The sequence below is a fragment of the Vipera berus genome (assembly GCF_964194415.1).
Source record: "Vipera berus genome assembly, chromosome: 3".
Lineage (NCBI taxonomy): Eukaryota > Metazoa > Chordata > Lepidosauria > Squamata > Viperidae > Vipera > Vipera berus.
This window is the reverse complement of record NC_138204.1, coordinates 35,985,820-36,008,626: the sequence shown is the minus strand read 5'-3', so window position 1 is coordinate 36,008,626 and position 22,807 is coordinate 35,985,820. Positions and strand designations below refer to the sequence as shown.

Here is a 22,807-nt window from a genome sequence, read left to right as displayed (position 1 = left end):
CTCTATCACTGGAGGTTTTTACAAAGTGATTAGGCAGCCATTTGTTTGGAATGGTATTGGGTTTCTTCCTTGAGCAAGGGGTTGGACTAGAAGACCTCCAAGGACCCTTCCAACTTTGTTATTCTGTAAATTCTGTAGTCACAGAAAAACACTAAATGAGTCTCATTTGACAGCACCATAAGACAAAGGGTTAGCTTAAAGAAGCCTCCCCCCCACCCCGCTAAACTGCACTGAGCATGGAGAAGGGTCGTTCCTGTAAACAAAAAGAATTAGACAATTCAGTAACCACATTCTGACTTTATAGAATTGCCACATGACAATTCAGTAACTTCATTTAACCTTAATACTAGTTTTAGCTAATCCAGACCTATCAAAAAGGCAGAGGGTAAAGAAGAAAATTCCTTTTGCTTTCCCTGCATATTAAAGTGACAAGTATAGTCAGCCTGTAACACCCAGTTTGCCATTCAGTCTTGATTTCTCTCCAGCAAAGTTGGCCTATGAAACAGGAAAATAGAGACTGATATATAAAACATTTGCCAGCCAAATGGCTCAGTTAGTGATCTCATTTCAGTGAAAAAAACTGGAAGATTCAGAAGGGAATTGCACTGAAACAAAAGGAATGAAATGACATAGCATTTTGCAGATGCATACACATTCTGCCCAAAGCCATCTGTTCCCAAGTGCTAAAAATGCAAAACACACCTCCTCCTACATCACCATCCTTCATTACTGTAGCATAGTAATAATGCTATGCTATCAGCACATTACACAAATGTGGGGCCTTCATTAGTTACCAGTATGTTTCTGGCTGGAACCTGCAGGTCAGCCTTCCATTATGTGAACAGGCTTATTGAATATTTTCTCTTCCTACAAGACGCCCCACTTATACCCTGCTTTTGTGAAGTAAAGAGAATGGAGGCCTGGAGGGATTGTTTTCCAGTCATTGCTTTGCTACATATCTTCTAACTTGCCAGAAATTACCTATCACAGAATTTTCTGAAGCGTACTGCTTATTGTCAACTTTAATTTCTCCTGTTCCCTTTTTCTTTTTGTTAGTGTCATAGTTCTATTTATTACTATTATTTCTGCATTTTGAAATTTTGATTAGTGAGTAGTTATTTCTATTTTTATTTATCCTCAACATGGATATTTTAACTTATTTTATGGATTTTTCACTTCTTATTGATTCAACTACTATCTGAACTTGTAATTGATTTTCTGATATAAAGTGGAATAAATAAATAAACTGCAAACATCTCATTTCTTTTCCATATTAACACAATTTGTATTAATAACAGACATTACATATGTAGATTAGTAGTTACCAGACCTTCCAATTACAATATATGTAGAAATAACTTTTCTGCATCATATTCACAAATCTGCCTACCCTGTAACTTTGCATTAGATATTACACCATTCCACAAGAATAGACACATTCTTCTCCATTTGACAAACTGCATTTATGGAACTTAGACATCGCTCCTATATAATTTCTTTCATTTAGGTTGAACTGCACAGAGTGGAGGAACCTACAATAATAAAAATCATGGATTAAATTTCATCTACGTCTGCAGAAGCATAAAAAACACAATTACTAGGTATTTGAAAGAGAAGCCTATTGTCACATTACCAAATTAAGGCATCCCAATCTGGCACTAATGCCAAGAATACGACTGGGGAGTAATGCTCCCAAAATCTTTCATTGTGTCTGTATGACCCAGACTGATTTCACCAGATGGTTGATAATATGATGGCAGGCCTGGCTGCAACTGTTAATTCTTTATTGAAATAATTAATTCAGCAACAAAATGGCCACAACTTTCTATTTTCCACTGGGAAAAGATACATTTCTCTTAGAGAAGAGTCTGCGTCATCAGTGCCTTGAGCACTATTGGGCAGGGAACAATAAGAAGCTCCGCTGAACAGCTCAGGACCTTTTGTATGTAATGTTGATTAAATAAAAGGTAAAGGCTTCCCTGTCAGTCATGTCTCTAGGGAACAGTGCTCATCTCTATCTTTTGGTCAAAGAAGCTAGTGTTGTCAGAAATCAATTTCCATTGTTATGCGGCCAGCATAGCTATACTCCAGAGGTGCACAGAACATTATTACCTTCCTACCAAAGTGGTACCTATTAATCTACTTGCGTTTACAGGCTTTCAAACTGCTTGGGGGAAGGAGCTGGGGCAAGTAGCGGGAGCTCACCTGGTTGTGTGGAGCTCAGTTCTTGAACTCATGAAGCCATCACACCCCTGATTAAATACCATTGTGTTAACTTTGCTGAATCAAGAGAGGTCAGTTTACAAAAGTGACAAGCAATACATCCAGAGAAAAAATATGTTCATATAAAATCTAACTGGTAGTATCCACTGCCATTGATTTAAATGATTAAAAAAAGGGTTAGAAAAATTTACAGTAATACTTCATGAAGACAGCCCAGTAGAACATACAAGCATAAATTCTTAAATGCTTATATATAAATGCTCAAAGCTTGGGAAATATATAGGGTGAACTAGAAGCAATAGTACACGAGGGCAGGTATGACATAGTTGGCATTACAAAAACCTGGTGGGGCGAAACCCATGACTGGAATGTACTGATGGATGGATACAAATTGTTCAAAAGAAATAGATCTACAAAAAGAGGAGGGGGAGTTGCACTATATGTAAGAGAACACTACATATCTGCAGAAATGCACGTGATCAAAGATAAAATCCAGTGATGGGATTCAGCCAGTTCACATCGGTTCGGCAGAACTGGTAGCTAAATTTTGTTGAGTTTGGAGAACTGGCTGAATGCACCCCTGGAGAAAACCTCCCAGGCCTAGAACGGCCCACCGGAAGTGTGGGGATGCTACTTCCAGAAGTCTGTTCTAGGCCTCAGAAGTCCAGGCCAGCATCCATGCAGAGAACCAGTTTTTCAGGGATTTGAATCCCACCACTGATAAAATCCCTCTAGAATGTATATGGGTCAATATAAAAGGGGGGAAAAAAAGTGACATTGCATATTACAGGCTACCCAACCAATCAGAAGAAATAGATGAACTCTATATTCTGCAGAAACAAAAGAAAGCTGGTGCCCACGTGTACTGTTGAAAATAAAGACACAGGTAAAACCAGTTTACATCAACACCATACGAAAATAATGGAAGATGAAGCATTGGTGAAATGAAAGAAAATCTGGGAGAATCAATTTGTTTATCTAGGAAAAAAACTAACCCTCATCATCTTCAGTAATTGTCTCAATCTTTCACCATAAATAGTCAAATCAGTAATGATTTTAAATATATATTCATTCACCTTATTTATTTATTAAATGTATACACCTCTGTAATCTCTATAGATATATGGAGGTTTACCACAGTTGAAGCAATTTTAAAACCAGAAACCAAAGGGTAAGGTTTAATGACTCCTATTGATATCTGAAGAAACCGCACTATATTATTGAGTTATATCCTTTGGTATATACATCCCTAAATATTTAATGGATTCATTACAAATGGGGAATTGATATTCCTTTAATGGAAAGGTAACCCAACTTTCATCTACTGGCATCAATTCTGAATTGGACCAGTTAATAGAATATCCTGCTATTTTGCTAAAAACATCTATCTTTTGCATCAAAAATGAGATAGTACTATGAGGTTTAGAAATAAACAAAATAATGTTGTCCGCAAATAAAACCATTTTGTGTTCAGCTGAGTTATCTACTACTCTACAACTATATTAGACTATGTTTTCTAATAGCAGAAGCCAAGGGTTTCCCCACAGATAAGGATAGAACTGGACATTCTTGTCTAGTTCCACTGAATAGTGGAAAAGTAGGATAAAATATGGGGAAAGATGAATGCTCTCAAAGTGAATATTATTTCCTGATTAATTATTCTGAGAGGAATTTCAATTCATATTATCTCTATGGAGAAGGCATTCTTGAAGCTATAGCAGAGCAAGGCCATATACAGTAGAGTTTACCAGTCAAAGCAAGCACCTGAAGCATTCTGGCAACCAATGCAGAATGTCCATAGCTTTTATCAGATATCAAGCAGCAATTATGAGGTAAGGGCTAGTATTAACCGCTCCAGAGTTATAACTGAAACTGACAGAGAGCCCTTCTGAAGAAGCAATTCCATGTTGCTATAAGGTTCATCCTCAAGCTATTTTTCCCATTCAGACCAAGCAACTTCATGACACTAAGTTAAAACTTAGGGGGATGAGAGATCTAGAAACATGAAAAATAAATAATCAAATTAAAACTTCCATGATATCTCTGACTTGGCCTCCAATAAAGTCATAAAGTTAACTATCATCACTCCAAGCCAATGGAATGATGCTGGCTCAATGAAAATTTCTTTCATCGGTCACATATATTTGGAAAATATTCCTTCCTACCCAATAGGAAAGGAATAGAAATGGTGTTAACACATTAATTCTAACCTTCAGAAATACAATAGTTCAGAATGATGCCATAAATAGTGGCATCAAAGAAGTCTAATTAGAGCAGTTTGGTGTAGTGCTTAAAGTGCTGGAGTAGAAATGGGGAGACCATGAGTAGGTATGACAGTCAGCTGGGTTACTTTAGGCCAGTCATTCTCTTTCAGCCCAACCCACCTCACAAGGTTGTTGCTGTGAGAAAAAGAGGAGTTATGCCACTTCAAGTTATACAAAATAAACATGGGACATAAGCCTAATCATCTTCATCATCATCAAAAGAGATGTACTTCCTAACAGGGCATTGAGCTATCATGGTGGCCACACTTGCAAATGCAAATGAGATACGAAAGGATGCTAGAATATATGTTTTTTATAAAGATCAAACAGTGTTTGACCTGATACTATTGACATCAGATGAAAAACTGATTAAGAAACACTATACATTTTTGTTAAATTTGAAGATGGAAGATGAACAAGTCAAAGAAACAATGATAACTTGGGCAAAAAAATTTGGGCATAATGTAGAATTAGAAAAATGGCAAAACATGTGGGAAAGAAACTATAAAACAACAAGGGCAGCTACTTATAAAGAAAATTTATATAAAATGTTTTATAGATGGCATTTACCACCTGCAAGATTAGCAAAAATGTTTGAAAACATGTCTAGTAATTGTTGAAAATGTAGGCAAAAGCTAGACCCATAGTATCACCTCTGGTGGACATGCCCTAAAGCAAACAAATTTTGGTCAAAAATACACGTGTGGTTAGAGAAAATGTTAAAAAAACATGTAGATCTTAAGCCAGAACTATTCCTTCCAGGTATAAACACAGAGAACTGTGACAAAAAATGTATATTATATGTATTAACAGCAGTGATAATTACATTTGCACAGTATTGGAAAAATGAAGAAACACCAACAGAAGAAGACATAATTTGGAAAATTTTGGACTGTGTGGAAATGGATACGCTCACGTTGAAAATGAAAGAGAAAGAAGATACAGGGTATTTTCAAACATGGGATAATTTTTACAAATGGCTAGAAAAATGGAGTAAAGAGTAGCTATATATATAACCATAAAACCTTTACATTTGCAAAGCATCTCCATTGTGGCATTCCAGTACTCTGACCTAGAAAGAGATGTCTAGGACAACTTGCCACAGCGGACTTGCCCTGGCCCTATCGCAGTGGCTGACTCACCCTGGCCAAATCACTGTGGCCAATTTGCCACGTGATACTTGCTGTGGCCAACTTGCTCTAGGACAATTTGCCATTGGACAATTCAATATGGGACAAACAGGGACAAGTGAATTGCAGCAGGCCTTGTCTTGTTTTAGGTTTGAACCTTCTCAAGTTAGAAGTCCTTGAGGCTGGGGTGAGCCAAAATGTGGAGACCCAGAGGCTCATCAGCCAAGGTGTGTGCTTCATTGGCCAAGCTATGGTGCAAGCATGGCACACCTGGCTAGTCCCAGTGTGGATTCAGGCCAAAGGTGAGGAGTTATCTATCACTGTTACTTCTTCCTGTATACGGCTGCAAGAGCCAGCTGCTTTCCTGACATCCTGGTATTGATCCCACATCTCCAGTCTCACAAAATGCACAAGGTTGGAAGGAGAAGCAACTCAGGGCTCTTTGGTGGCTACATTTGAAAAGGATCACAGATTTCTCTGGGGCTATTTATTTAGCCAGAACAAATTCCTAATCAGTCCAGTGGCATTTTCCTGCTTGGTCAACGAAGGATTCCTTGGGGATTCCTGGTATCAGTCTGTTTGCTCCTAATCCACCATAAGGAGCCAAACATGGAAAAAAAGGGCTGAGAGCATCAGCCTTTGGGGCAAGTGCCCACTGTACCTGTCACTCCTGAAAACTGTCATGTTTGTCTTCAAAAGAGATAACCAGAGCTAGAATAAACCTTTGCAAGCCCATAAACTCAATTTTGGTGCAAATCCAAAATTCAACTGCGATATATCACCCAAAACATGGCTTTCCAGAATCAAGTAACATATCCAACTTTGATCTGCTTAGTTCCACCTTGTAAACAAAATTAAGAAATAGTGGTGAATAAGCTGGTGAGATTTTGAGGGGCTGTGGAGGCTAATTTTATATGCTTACATCTGGGGTGAAAGATAAATCAGCAAAGATGACTCCTAGATATTGTTAGGAGCATGGTACATGGTTGAGCTTTTTCCTTTTTCTGTCTTCTCCAATGCATCTGCTTTTCTCTCCCCCACTTCTCCCCTCTCTTGGTCTCAGCTCCAAATTTGGTTTATTTCCCCTTTCTCTACAAGCAAACTTTAACTTCCTGGCATACCAGGAAGACGTAGTAGCAATGGTGGGCCTACTCTAATAGACACACTGTGCCCTTAGCCTGGATCCAGGCAGGGACTACCCATGCTTGCTCCATAGCTTGGATGATGGAGCACATGCCTTGGCCAACAGGCCATTGGGACTCCACCGTCTGGCTCACCCCAGCCTCAAGGACTTCAAACTTGAGAAGATTCAAACCTAAAGCAAGACAAGGCCCACTGCAATTCACTTTTCCCTTTCTTGAGTTATCCTGCACTGAATTGTCCCACAGCAAGTTGTTCCACAGTGAATTGGCTGCAGCAAGTTGTCCCATTCTGTAGAAGGAGCCAAGATATTCCATTCTCTGCTTGGTGATCTTTCATAGCACTGCTTCCTGTATCTGTCATGGAGTCATTACCTATGTATTATGGCATTTAACATTCAATAAGCGACCAAGATTTATAGAGAGGTGGATGATTCCAACTAGATATTAAGCTTCAGGAAATGATTATACAACATCCAAGCATATTGAAGTAAATAAACCAAATCTCAGGAGCTTGTGTATGATTGGTTCATGGTAGAAATGTAGATAGTTTTGAAGTTATAATGACCTTATGAATACGTCTTATAGTATTTTCCTGATTATTCATCAGCTTTTTTGAAATCTTTTCTATTGCCAAGACACAAATCATTTTAGAGTGTTTCATGTCTGGTTCTAGGAATAAAATGTTGGGCCAACAAAAAAGGTGCTGCTGCAAGGTTTCTGGTTTGTTAGGTGTGATGCTGGGAAATGGCAAAAAAGCTCTCTCCCTGAACCCCTTCAATCTACACAACTTAGCCAAACAGCTGCTTTTGTCTCTAGTCAATATTAGACAAAAGAGAGACTATTGGGAATAATAAGCCAGTTGAAAGCAGAAAAGATTGATGGGTTACATATGCAACTAAAAAGAGATTTGGCTCTGGAGCTGAAGGATTACTATCTTTGCTGCAACACAGAAATGCAGACTTCCTCCTTCTTAAAAACAGATCTTCTGAAAACAGCTGAAAATGTTGAACAAACACTTTACTTATGAACAAATAAATTTGTAATCTAGAGTACTGTTTTATATAAAATACCAGGTGTTACATTTGTAAGAACTATAAATTGAATTGTATATTCCTGACTTCTCAAGCAGTAAGAAACTTCATGGTAGCCAAAGACTATTCCACTCTAAAATGATTGGAGATAGTTTTGCAAAATCTAACTGTCTGCAAATTAATGTAAAGTAGGGCATAAAAGAGGAGCAGGCAGGCATGCTGACAGATTGCTAATACAACATCAGTCTAGTCTCTCCAAAGTAACAGACTACAATTTCCAAATCCCCTACAGCCAATAAGAAACCTCAAACATCTTTCCCTTTCTCTTTTTTAACTCAAACCGCAAAACTATTTCCTTCTATCTGGAAAGCTACTCACATACTTTATGCTTAATGTCCCCAGATCTCTCACACCCAAAACTGTGATCCTCTCCCAAAAAGAATAGAAACCAGTGCATTGCTTATTTACAGGTGCTTACATATGCTTACGTATAAATTCATTTCCACTTACCCACTGCAGGTTTAATATGAAGTTCTGGCCCAAGAGGCCTAAAACAGTTTAATACAGGCACCAGTTCTTTGTCTTGTTGCATGCTTGTACACATCCACCCTTTCCAAACAATAGAATAAAGCAGTCAGATGAGGTTAATCAGTAAGAATAAGGAAGTATTGCCTCATAAACCACAGCCCAGAACACGATCCCAGAAGTTATGTTTGTGTCCAGAAAAATACAGCTGCATCCAAATCCCCATCTCACTGACTGTTAGTGATTGCCAAAATGATGAAGGCTTAGTATGTTTTTATCTCAAGGGTTTTATTGGCCAGAGACATAAGCTGTTCTGGAGCATCTGGCTAAACAGGCACTTACAACTCCTCCCCAACGCCCCCCCCCATCATGTACAATGTTAATCCTGACTTAGAAGAGAGATAGACGAGAATTCTTTGAAGTTTCCTGCAAGGACTATAAATGGGAAAACTCCCTTCCTCCACTATGAGTGTGAGAGAAAACGAGAGGAAGAAAAGAGAGAGCATGTATAAATCATTACCAGTTCTGGCTCATTCAGGACCCACTATAATGATCCCTTTAAGAAAGCAATTCCTTTACTCCATCTATTTAATGGGCAAGGTACCCACTAGGAAAAATCCCAACTCAGTTTAAAAATAAACATGGGAAATGTGCACTTATCTTTATTTAAATTATACAATGGGTTACAAAATGTAAATGGTCATATTGGTTATATTATATCTCCTTCTAATTTCTTTTTGTCACCTGGAGTCTCATATTTACCCTTAAGCCTATCTTCAATGTTTCTCTTTAGAGATTAAAAAAAATTGCTCGGATTGTCCTTTTTAACTGGTGCTAATAATTTATGTTGCTTTTCCAAAGTCACATATCAGATTTAAAGAGTTATTTTTGTTACCACACTTGGGAGATTCACAGAATGAAAATGTAATTTTTACTTGCAACAAATATGAATTTCAATCATAGATCAGATCCTGAGTTACATATGTGGCCCCCATTTCATGGAACATGCTGCTCCCCAAATACACATGTCTCCTTTCCCTTTAATGTTTTTGAAGGCATAACAAATGCTTTGTTTCAGCAGGCCTGCAGCCCCTAAGGACCACTTATTTCTATGTTTTGGGTTATGCTTTTGAATGGATTAAGAAGGGTAGTAGTATTATTCAGTCATACTTGTAGACACCAACCAGTTTAGCTTGGGACATTGTTAAAATGCTGTGAAACAACAAATACAGAATCAAGAAAGATAAAGAGCTATAATTGTACATAGATCAGTTAATGTCAATGTCTTGAAAATATAGGTCTCTTTTTCCCCTTGCTCTAATTATGCAAGGTTCTGCTTAAAAAGGCAATTCCCTAGCTTAACTAGGCTCATTCTGCAGTTTGCATAAGAGTTTAACTAATCAGACAATCCCAAGGCAAGGGGCAAACCACTTGAGGCAATATGGCTGCAGAGGGCAGGAAAAGTTCTGTTAGTTTGGCTCTGCATTGTCAAGCACAAAGCCAAAATGGGGAAGTCAGAGAAATTTATGTAAACATAGGATCAATGCATGCCAGAATGATTCATTCCTTAAGCAAACATGACCCAGGCAGAGTAAAGGAAAGATCACTAATGGGGGCAGGACAAGCTGCTTTCATTCCCAAGAAAGAAAGAGAACTCCAAATTTGGAGCAATTTAGAGTGATATTTGGGGCAAGACAAACCCATTTACACGTCTGCCTGGAAGGATATTAACAGTTATTTAATTGATATGTAATGTGCAATTCAGTTATACAAAGCACCCATAGATTACCCACAAAAATCAATGTGTCTACTGAGTCAACTGTTTTAGAATACTCTGAGGCTAGGAAGTGTTAAATGGAATAGTTTAACTTTATATCACAAAATACACATTTGACAGAAAGCATGGAATGTTATGCTAATGCTGGAACTGATGTCTCACAACTGGGTAGAACTGGACATTTCCCTATCCTCTAGTATCTGTGCTCACTCCTTACACACTAAGTAGCAAATTTCTGCTATGTCTGTACACAATATTAAAAAACTAAAATCTTATACAAGAGAGTGCGGGGCAAGGTAAAGAAAAACCTACCCACATACATTGAAGGAACAACTTCAGAAAACAGAAAGATAGGTAAAACAGAAGGGTATGAAAGATATTTTACCAAGGGCTACCTGGTCTGGTTTGGTGGTGAATAATTTTCCCACTGAACATCTATCTTACAGAAAGGAAGAGAAAAAGTAAAATCTTTAGATAAGAGATCTAGTTCATCAAATGGCAACAGCTAAGTCTCGAACAGAATTTGGAAACAACTACACCCAGTAGAAAACTCTAAAAAATAAAGTGTAAAAAGTCATACATCATAACATCCATACAAAAAGATACATAGCCAGCCAAAATGTATGAAATGATCTCGAACAGGGATGTCAAACTCAATTTCACTGAGGGCCTCATCAGCATTGTGGTGGCCACAGGGAGGCTGGGTGGGTGTGGCCCACTGGGTGAGCATGGCTGCGGTGGTCACGGCTGACTGGGTGGGTGTGGCCACCTCGACGTTGCTCATGGGGGAGGATGCCTTTGGGGGCAGAGCAGGTTGGGGGAGATCCAGAGGGTCTCTGGCAGGTGGGGCAGTGGGCAGGATCTCGTCTTGTAGGGTGAGGCGAGGTGAGGCAAGGGCCGGGGTGGCTGCTGCCTGATACCTTCGGCCCCCACACACAAGGCCAGTGAGTGCATCGGGGAGGACAGTTTCCATCAGCAGCCACAGCCTGTCAGGCCCTCGACTGGCACACTCTGGGGCTCTGCACCCTGCTGCGAATACTGGCCAGCTGTCAAGCAGCAGGCAGACGAGGGGAGGGAATGGGGGAGGCATGTGATGCAGACTGCTGGATGCACCTACTCCATCCCATCTGTTTTTGCTTGCGGTTGGAGACCAGGTCGCTGCTGGTCATCTCCTCGGCCCCCTCGTATATCTTGCTCTTGGGCAGTGCATGGAGTCTGTTCCCCTCATGCACCTGACGCACCATGGTTCCATCTCAGGCCGCCACTGCCAGCAGCTCATGCAGGTCCATTAGACTGCCACCGCTGCCCAGAGCAGCAGGTTTGCCCAGCATAAAGAAGACAAAGTGGTTGGCTAGGAAGCCACCAGTAGAGGTGGTCAAATATGCCCAGCAAGCAAAAAGCCACCCCAAGAGGGGAAAGCTGTATCCCCATTGGCACCATGGCTACCCAGTCCCAGACAGGACTGTGTGCCTCCCCCCTCATCTCTTCTGGGCCTGGGTGGCCATGATGCTGATGGGGATCCGGCTTTCCCCACTTGGATGCTCTACCACCTCTATTCGGGGCTTCCTAGCCAACCACTTCACCTCCTTCATGCTGGGCAGCCTGCAGCTTGGGCGGAAGCCTAATGGTCCTGCATGAGTGGTTGGGGACCTCAGCAGGTACCAAGGTGTCAAGGGCAATGCACTCCACCTGCAGATCATGGGCAAGACCTGTGAGGGGGCCAAGATGACCATTGGTGATCTGCTCTCCAACCAAAAAGAGATGGGACAGAGTAGGCATGTCTGGAGGTCCGCATCAAGTGCTGCTGCCCCTGACTCCACGTGCTGCCAGTGCCGCCACAGTGCTGCTGCTGGAGGGCTGGCCTGGTATTCACAGTGGGCTACACAGCCCCTGCTGCCAGACGCTATTGGGCCCCATGCACTCACCACCTTCTTTGCCCGTGCCTTGGCCAGGCCCAGGGCGAGAGCAGTGGGAGGCAGTCCCTCACCATCTCTGGGGCATCCCTGGGGCCAAATATCGACCAATCGCGGGCCTTGTGTTTGACATGTCTGATCTAGAACTTTAATGCAGATAAGCTAGCATCTAAAAGCTGAACCTTAAAAAACAGTCACAGAACTAAAATATAACTTTATTTTAAGGTCAAGATGGAGAAAAAGGCTCTAATTCTGTGAGCACGATTCTGTGTGGGGGTTTGTATATAGGAGAGTAGGTGTGTGCATGCATGTACTGTATGTTAGAGACTGGACTATGCACTTAGGCAAGGACATAAATTAATATTTCTCTACCCTATTGTTATCCAAAGTAAAATCTCCTCCTGAGTCTGTTATTTCCTCTGCTTTAAAAAGTTACGGTTTCATATATGTTTTTATAAGGCAAATAACCTCAGAAGGGAAACAATTACAGATGGAAAACTGATGTGGAGTTAACTCCTGGTTTTCCCACACCACAGTCCAGAACTGTATCTATTCCTGTCTCTGTGGCAACTATACATTTGAAAATGAACCATGGGAGTTCCTAATTACAGAGCCAGTGTGTCTTGTCCACTGATATTTCAAAGAAGTGACATCTACCTATGGGGGTCTACCTGTGGGGGTGAGCAGAATCTAGAGGGAAGAGTGGCAGGCTCTCTTTTAATATTACAATAAGATTTAAGAACTGAGAAGTTCAATTTCTGTTGCATGTACCTTGTATGGGCCGTCTGCATAAAGGAAGAAAAACATTAGATGCCATGAAATCCTTTCCCTTTTCCTACCACAAATATCTTTAACAGGAAAACCTTAATAATGATAATATACCAAAAATTCAGTAAATTTGCAATAGTAGAATAATTCTAGCCTTTCAAATGTGGGGTACCACAGGATCTAATGTACCCAGTAGATCCAGAGAAGTTTTTGCACATTTGGGAATTATTTGTGAGAAATAATGTTCTTTAAATCCCATAGCCTAGAGAACTCATGATATAGAAATGGCTGATCTAGCAACCAAATAACAGCACCACTGTTTGCACTGCATACCCTTCTTTACACAGGGCACAGAGTACAGAAGGAGAAGTACAGAAAGAGAAATACCAAAATGTTTACAATGCTCAGAGGTTCTTCCAATATGTTACCCTGATACTGTCTCTAATCTATTGACAGCAAGATGGTCATCTTTGCAATGTCAGTGAGTAAAAATGAGACAGTACATTCCATAATATTTCAGAAGCTATACTTTCATTTTATTGACTTAACGTCATTGTTTATAGCAGTTAATATTACTATTTTTCCTACAGTCCTTCCATATTCTACTCACAACAACCACAGAGGGAGGCAGCATGGGTGGCTATCTAATTCAGAGGAATGTTAATGAAAAAAATGCCATAGAAAGATTTGATGATAAGTTGCCTGAAATTATTGTTTTTAATATTAGCCTATCAGAGACCAACAATTGTTTTATATCTTGGTCCTCTCTGAATGGATTTGCAGTCACAAATTATCCTCTATTTTGAACACCAATGTAGGAGTTGGCAAATACCAGACTTATCATCCCAAAAGGATGTGCACATTTATTGTGATTGTCTAACAGCCTTGGTGGAGCAGTGGGCTAATGCCTCCTTAAGTAACACCAGCTGCCTGCAATTAGTGCAGGTTCGCATCCCACCAGGCTCAAGGTTGACTCAGCCTTCCATCCTTCCGAGGTAGGTAAAATGAGGACCCAGATTGTTGGGGGCAATTAAGCTGACTTTGTAATAATGCCGCTTGGGGGTGTGTGAAAGCCCTAATAAGCAGGCATATACATAGAATGAAGGCTACTGCTAAGCTTGTAAGCCGCCCTGAGTCTTCGGAGAAGGGCGGGATATAAATGGAATTAAAATAAAATAAATAAATAAATAATAATTAAATAAATTCAGTAGCAACATGTACATATAAAGCAAGGGAAATCTGCAATAAGGATGAGGAAATTTCTTCCTGGTTATGGGTAAGGAATGTAAAAGAAGGCTATGGAAGAGTAAAAATCCAAGCACCTATATTCACCAACAAGATGGTTCCTTACCATATGACAGGAATAATAATAATATTAACAACAACAACAATAGTTGGAAGGGACCTTGGAGGTCATCTAGTCCAATCCCCTGCTCAGGCAGGAAACCCTATACAATTTCAGACAAATGGCTGTGCACTCTCTTCTTAAAAACTTCCAGTGTTGGAGCATTCACAGCTTCTGGAGGCAGGTTGTTCCACTGGTTAATTGTTCTAACTGTCAGGAAGTTTCTCCTTAGTTCTAGGTTGCTTCTCTCTTTGGTTAGTTTCCATCCATTGTTTCTTGTCCTGCCTTCAGGTGCTTTGGAGAACAGCTTGACTCCCTCTTCTTTGTGGCAACCTCTGAAATATTGGAACACTGCTATCATGTCACCCCTCATCCTTCTCTTCATTAAACTAGACAGACCCAGGTAGATAAAGCCAAATAGATAAAATAGGTAGATAAAGCAATTAAAGCCAGGAAAGATGGTGGAATAGCAGAAGGATGAACCATTTTACAACCAAATCAGGAATTCAGCCTTTGCTGTCTTCCTCAGCTTTAGGGTTTTAAACTAAATACTGTACAAAATGACAGTAAGCTTCCATAGATTAATTTGGGGACCACCATCCCTTAAAATGCACCTTAAAATAACTAATAGAAGAGAGCATATATAGCTCAGGATGGAACTGTGGAGTTGTTGGGGCTCTCTGAGTTTGATTGTTTATTTGTAGATGTTTCATTACCCAATTGGGAAACATCATCAGTGTGAGGGAATAAAATAAACTGTCCTTTTTCTTTTTCAGAGAGAAATGAAATGCTACTCTAGAATCCACATATATGATCAGATACCATCCAAAGTAGGATATATAAATTGAGTAGCATTTTTTTAAATTAGCTTGTGTGTGCATATACATGCATGTCCAGACATATACATTTTAAAGCTAGAAATTGCTTTGAGATTAGTCATTCCTTAGCATGAATATAATTCCTCTATCTATTGATGGTAATCTGATTTTCTTATCTCAGTAAAGAAAGTAAAGACAAACAACACTAGACTTCATTTGAATATATAAAATAAAGTGGTACTAAGCCACTTTACATGATATGAAACTAGGACGGTCCATTTTCAGCCTGACTAATATCTATAGTTTATATGGCAATGTGTTTATACGTTTAAATTTGATGCCACAAGAGTCATCAGATACTCCAGAATAACATTTTCTTCTAGCTGAACAATCTCAGCATTATCAAACTGGTATCATGGGTTGGCATGTTTGGCATCTGATAAAGCCCATATCCTAAACAGGATTGAACACTTCCATGGCCTGCTTACTTGCCTTCTCTTTTCTAGCCACAAAGAGATGAGCAAATGAATAATAGTGACAGTGAAGAGGAGATGCAAAGTTTTTCTAGTAAGTCCACATATGATATTAAGCAGGAAGTGGACATTCTGTAGGATCAGAGTCAAGATAGAAAAATATCTTCCCCATATTACACATATACTCCCAATAATCGACTTAGAAAGCACCAAGAACTCAACAATACACACTTCTCCCATCCACAGCTTCTCCCTGATTAAGAACCAGCATAAACTTTCACCCAGATCTTCTGTTGGTGATATCATGAATGCCATCTTTGACACAGTGACAATTTTCTGATTCTGATTTTTTCCCCAAACTGATATATAGAAGCGCTGTAAAGTTACATTGTGCACTGCTGTTTTCAAGTTATTTAGTATAGATATGACCATAATGTTGGATTCAGAGCACAAAAAAGTGTTTTCATTTTGGCAGTTGAGGCTGTTAGACATGGACCCTCCCCTCTTATTCTGCTTAATGGAGTTTGTAAATTTGTTTTTATTTTTGAAGAAGAAAAAGGCACTGTGTTCAACAGGAACTCCAAAAGCAACAGCTGCTGTGCACAAAAGGTTCAATTCCCCTTAGATTCAGAGAAGAACATTCAGTTTTGTGAGTCACTGCAAATGAAGGAATAGATTCTGCCCCTATGAAATACATTCATAGATGACTTCTTAAATCTGAATGTAAAACTCATAATCCATTTCTGTATTATCATCACTCCCTTAGCATCTCCAAAATCAGCAAATCAAAACCAGAAAGCCTTTAGTTTGTCGCTGGGTCAGCATTTAAAACCACAACATGCTATGCAGGAAGGGCAAATTAAAGGCAGAAACAGTTGAATGAGTGCAGGTGGCTATTTAAAGAGCTTAACTCAGACTGCAGCTCACTAAATATGTTGGACTTGCATTCCTATAAATTGTAGGGAATCCTGGTTTAGACATTGAATTAGCTGACTTTCACATCTTTGGAGAGAGAGAGACAGAGAAATATAATGCTTCGCAGTTTCTCCCCAGTAAGCAATAATTATGTAACAAGAGCCCTCTAGCCAAAAAAAGAGTGACCAAGGGAGGCAAACATCTTCGCATGCAAACATATGCAACCTTTTGTCTTGTGAAAATAAGTTTGGAACTCACTGGGAACCCCTATTATATAGTAAAAGAGCCAGTACAGAACATTGACTTAATAGTATTATTGCTACATACAGTCAATCCTTTTGGGGGCAAATAACATTAAGCAGAAAATGGGTAAGGAATGGTAAGTCAAAGAAATGAAAGGCATTTTATTGCATTCAGCAAACAATTTTCAACTCTATATTCACACAAAAATATTTTGTAATTCCAGCCTATTCAAACTTATCATATATTCTTTAAATCAACAAATCCAAAATAAATAAGCTTTATTTTTAATATTCATGTATTTCTCCATGACCTGTTGAAGTGCAAAAAAACTGGTATGCATATTCTGCAAACTGGAATTCCCAGATTTTATTTATTGTTCCATCTTGTACCCTTTCAATCAACATTCTGCCAAAAGCTTTTTCCAGAACATGAAACAAATGATATCTCTTTCATTTTATATTCAGTCTTGCTGCGTTTTCCTTTCTACAGAAAAGCAATAATACACATCTTTAAAATATTACTTCCTTCATTTCAGTTTCACTCCAAATTTCATTTCATTGCTTTTGTGTTTAATTCTAATCTCTCTGGTGGATGGTCATTGTTTAGCGTATTGAACAATGCTCTATGATGTGTGAACTCCAATTTCCAGAATTCCCCAGCCAACATAAATTCTGGGAGTTGAAATTCACTTATCATAAGGTTGCCACTGATATCAAGGTCTTCATATGCAGATAGAAAGAAGTACTGTAAATAAGAATTATATCTTCAGGTGAATCTCATGCAAATGCTGAACAACTCTGCTCTTCGTAAAAGCAGTCTTTTTTTATACTTTCATAATCTTTATACAACCAATACCCATTTTAAGAGTTGCATTTACCTTAATAACTTACCAGGTAATCTGGAAAAAATAATGTGTGGGTTGTGTTTTTTAAAAAAAATAACTGCTCAATGGTCTCTCATTCAACTGCCACTTTATAGGGCAAATGACTCTGCCCAGAGTCACCTGAACTAAGAGATGGCCAGCAAATAAATTTGATAAATCAATCAATATTTATACGCAGTTTTGTTTTATGTATTAATTATGGTTAGTCATTCCTAATACTTGGGGAGAAATGGAAGATAAATTTAATTACACTAATAATTGTTAAATCAATACTACTGCCAACAGTGTAGTCTTACTCTTTACAGTAAAGAAATATTTCTTAGCTGGTGCTTTGTGTTCTGGATGATACATTCTCAGGTTTTCTCTTTTCAAACCGCAACTTTCTTAGGAAGAATAGGTTTTTAGCTTGTCAGGTTTTTAGCTTTATCATTGGGCTTATATCTCAGCTTCTGTTTCTTCAAGTGAATTATTTTAAAAAAATTGTAAAGACATCATTATTCTTGTTCTGGTTAAATGCAACTTTTTAATTTGTTTATTATATCAAGAGTGGACAGTCACTTGACTATGAGCCAGCAGTGTGCAGCAGCGCCAAAAAAAGCTAATACAATCCTGGGTTGTATAAACAGAAGCATTGAATCAAGATCACACAAAGTATTAGTACCACTTTATAAAGCCCTAGTAAGACCACACCTGGAATACTGCAGACAGTTTTGGTCACCATATCACAAAAAAGATGTTGAGAGTTTGGAAAAAATTCAGTGAAGAACAACTAAGATGATCAAAGGCCTGGGGACTAAAACATACGAAGAATGGCTGCAAGACTTGGGTTTGGCTAGTCTAAAGAAAAGAAGAAATGGGGTGACATGATAGTAGTATTTGAGGGGCTGCCACAAAGAAGAGAGGGTCATGTTATTCACCAAAGCACCAGAGGGAAGGACAAGAAACAATGGTTGGAAACTGATCAAAGAGTGAAGCAACCTGGAATTAAGGAGAAACTTCCTGACAGTGAGGACAATTAACCAGTGGAACAGCTTGCCTCCAGAAATCGTGTGTGCTCCATAACTGGAGATTTTTAAGAAGAGGCTAGACAGTCACTTGTCTGAGATGGTACGTGTTCTCCTGCTTGAGCAGGGGGGTGAACTAGAAGACCTTCAAGGTCCCTTCCAGCTCTATTCTTCTTAGAATAAAAACAAATCAAGGGAACTGTGTCATTTTGGAGAGAAGTTTAAAACTGAACTGGATATTAGGTCTGAGCAAATGGACTCAAATATAGTTACAGTGCCTCAGTGCCTTCCATTAACATGAACCTATAGAATGTGTGGTTTTTTCATTTTTCACAGGAGTGAAGCATTTTTTAGCTCAAAACTGAGAGGGCAGGATAAACACTTCTTACTGGCATATAGACAAGCTTAGACTGAAACATTTCTGTGCTCATCCACTGGCAGGAACAGCAAGTCCTGAATGTCTGCCAGTTTTTTGCAAGCCTTGTAGACTTGCAAACAAATAAATTGGCCCATTTGAGTTGTGTTTTAGTATACTGACTTAGGCTGAACAGTCCACTCAATCTTGGTTGCCTTTTTAACTGTGCAATGAGAAGAGTTGGGTAATTGTCAAAGTTTTAGTTATTTAATAATGACCTAAGTCTCTGACTGACAGAGATGTCTTTGGTGCTGCAGGTGCCCTTAGAGGCAGCTGCAGTAGATTTAAACGGGAAGAAAAAATAAAATGAATTGAGAACTGACCTCTAAACCAGGGTTTCTTAAACCTGGCATCTTTAAGATGCATGCATTTCAATTCTCAGTAGATATTAAAATATGAGTCCTCAGCCCCAGGAAAAAGGCAGTGACAAACCACTTCCAACATCTTGTCAAGAAAACCAAAGGGACTGAGAGGAATTTTGATATAGTGGTTAAAAAAAACCAGGCTAGAATCCCAGAGAGTCTTCTAATCTTGCCTTGGGCACAAAGACAGCTGGGTGACTCTGGATCATTTTCTCTCAGATGTAGGAAGAAGGTTATGGCAAGCCAAATCTTGTCAAAAAAACTTCAGCGAAGTTTCCAGGCAGTTGCCAGGACTCAATACTTCAAACTTTCTAGAAACCTGTCTATGTCTCAGTGAATATGCTATTCTAGGGGTGGGGGGCACAACAGAAGGGCACACTTCCTTGGTCCTACAAAATGACAATGCAGTGTAGCAGTGATGAGACATGGATACACCAAGAAGTGCCCATTACTGCTCATGCAGTTGCATTTTTAACCAGCTTTATCTTGCAGGTCATCTGTAAGTATAGCCCCATGTAGAGCACATTGCAACAATCCAATCATAAGGTGACCAGAGCACGAGCAACTGTCTGAAGAGCCTTAAGAAAAGGGTACAACTGGCATACAAGATGAACCTGTGCAAAGATGCCTCTGGCCACAGCTGTAACTCAAGAAGCCCCAAGTTGTGTATTGGTCTTGAATGGGGAAATGCATCCCCATTTAAGACCAACAATGGTAATAGCCCTGACCAAGACAGCCACTCTGTCTTATTAGTATTGAGCCAAAGTCTGTTCCACCCCATTCAAACACAAAGAGTCTCCAGACAATGAAGAATCTCTGCAAAAGCCCTCCTGGCCACAGCTACCACCTAACCACTGAGGAATTGCTGCATATCCAGAAGAACCCCAAACTGCATACCAGTCTCAAAATCCATGGCTAATGGTGAAAATTTCCCTAACTCAGGAAGCCCAAACGGCAAGCGCCATTCAATCTTGTGAGGAGTGAGCTGATCTCTTCCTCCCCATCCAGACCCAAACAGCCCCACCTGTGCAACCTGGGGCTGAAATGTATAGTGGCACATCATCAGCATATTGATAACGCCAGTCCCGTTTCATATCAATGGTAAAATCATAGAAATTTTCTGCCCCATCCTACTATCCCATGTTCAATGAGACAGCTCCTCTGCAAGTAATTAATTAGTTTACAGTAGAGATGTGGGCAGCTGTCTTTTATTTGAAGAGAATGTCCCTTAATTCAGAACAAAGAATACAGCAGCAAAGTCATTACTTCAAATCCCACATTTCTATGATTGTTAATTTTGAAATGTTGCAGCTGTTTTTTTTAAAAAAATATTTTTTAAACATTACTCTTATTTCTTTGTTCTTTTAAAAAACAAATACAAAAAAAGGAAAAGAGAAGAAAAAAGAAGACAAAAGCAATAGTTATAAAAAGAGTATTTTATATATACTGTATATAATCAATATATATGGTACTGCCTTTTATAATATAATAATTTATTTATTTTAAAACTTATATGGCCGCTTATCTTATATGTCATAGTACTACTTGGCTCACAACAAAAACAATAAAAACAATAAACCAATCACATCACCCATGCATGAAGAAGCACATTTCCCATCCCAGTGCCAAAACACTCATCAACTCCACTACCGGGGGAACAGTCAGGGCTTACAGCCTTCCAGAAGATCAAAAGGGTAGACACTTTCCAGATCTCAAGAGGGCTTGAGATCCACAGGGCTGGGACACCTACAGGGGAGGCCTGTCTCCAAGGTCTTACTAGGTGACAATATTTAAGAAATATGAACCTAATTCATATTCATGTTGTTCAAGCTGGTGAGCTGGGCAGATATCCTCAAGGAGAGATAGTCCCAGGGATAAACAGGCACCATCCATTCAGGACTTTAAATGTGATAACCAGTAGCACAAAATGATGATATCATAGTCTGATTTCAAAAACATTGATTATCTTTTTTTTTTCCTAGCAAGAATTTTTAGATGAAAACTATGTTATCTATTACTTTTTCCCAGAAATTAAGAGACGGCATTTTTGTTTTGTAGAGAGGAAAAACTTACAAAGATCAAGAACAAGATCTGTTGGCTACTCTAAGCTACTCACTGCTTCACAAGAACTCTTGATGTTCCCATAGGAAAACCACACTTCAGACACACATTGCCTATTTCTGTCCAATCTGTATTAGTGATTAGCTTTTTTATTCTATATTCTAATAATAGCAACGTTAAGAGGCTTCATAACTGGATTTAAAACTTGTCACTATCATATCTGTAGACCAAAGTTCTGTGATCAACAAGGATTCTTCAGCACAATTTCCTATAATATGTATTTTCAGGACATATTATATTCCTATAATATGTATTTTCCCTTGATGGAGTTCTGGGACTTTTAAATGGAAAATGTATGACATAATATCTCACTATGTTAGTATCCATCTCTCTCTGACAGCAGGAGGTGTGAGCCAAAGAAAAACAAGACCCTTCATTTCCAAACAACCCAACACTGAGCACAATATTAAAATTAACACATAGTTTTTATTGCACTCAACACTATATTAACAAATGTTACCAAATATCATAAAATCAGGGGATGCAATGGAAAAAATATAATTTGTACAAAATTCAAAGTACTATTAATACCCCTTTAAAGTTTGCTTATTTCACATGATGATTTAGGATATATTTTTCCAGATACCAGATGCTAAAAATGATGCAACATCGGTTAAATCTTTATGTCAGACTCCATACAGTTTATATATAGGATATATATCCAGTATTTGTATGACACATATCTGTGAGACAACCCTAAAGATCATGTTATCAGTTTAAAAGTTAAAAACAGTAAAATGTGTAAATATTTTTTTTTCATTTTACCCAAATTCCTTCATCCATTGTCATTCCTAAAAGGTAAGAAATATGGAGCTTGGAGAAAAGAATTGATAAAACAATTGAAGTAAATTTCTGACAGAAAGACAGAATTTCAGTTATAAGATGTTTACACAACTTGGTTCATACATGGCATTAAGCTATATTATGGTTTCTTTGTTTTTAGTTTAGCTACTTATTGTTTATGGATTAATATGCGCAGTTAACCCAGATAGTTTAATAAGCCACAGTGTGGTTACCACATGGTGCAAGACAAATCATGTGTTGTTCATTCTTTTAAAAATGCTCACTAGCTAAAACTGTGTTTACCAGAATGGTTAGCTCCTAAACAACTGGTCCTAAAATATTGCATAGACATTTCTTCTACTTCACTTCAAGTAAAGTATTTAGGCTTGAAAATATCACTGTCAGTGAAACATTTGACTAGAAACATGTGTTCCATATGATCACTGGGCTTTAATCATCTGGATTAATCTGCTCTAACAGTATCACACTGGACAAGCTCCTTTTTTCTTTGGAAGTAATAATCCAATAAACGTCTTTATCTAAATCTCTGTCTACAAAAAAAAATGTTTTCAACAAATGAATCCGGCTCTATTGCATGTCTTGGGTATTTATCACTAACCTGCCAGTGAAATAGTTGCATAACAAAGGGGAAAAATACAGAAATATAATCTG

General features: G+C 38.8%; 1 protein-coding gene across 1 annotated transcript in view; it reads right to left on the bottom strand.

The window, feature by feature from the left end:
• Positions 1–22,807, bottom strand: part of NAV1 (neuron navigator 1) — a 257,735-nt gene that overhangs the window by 73,981 nt on the left and 160,947 nt on the right. The window lies entirely within an intron of this gene.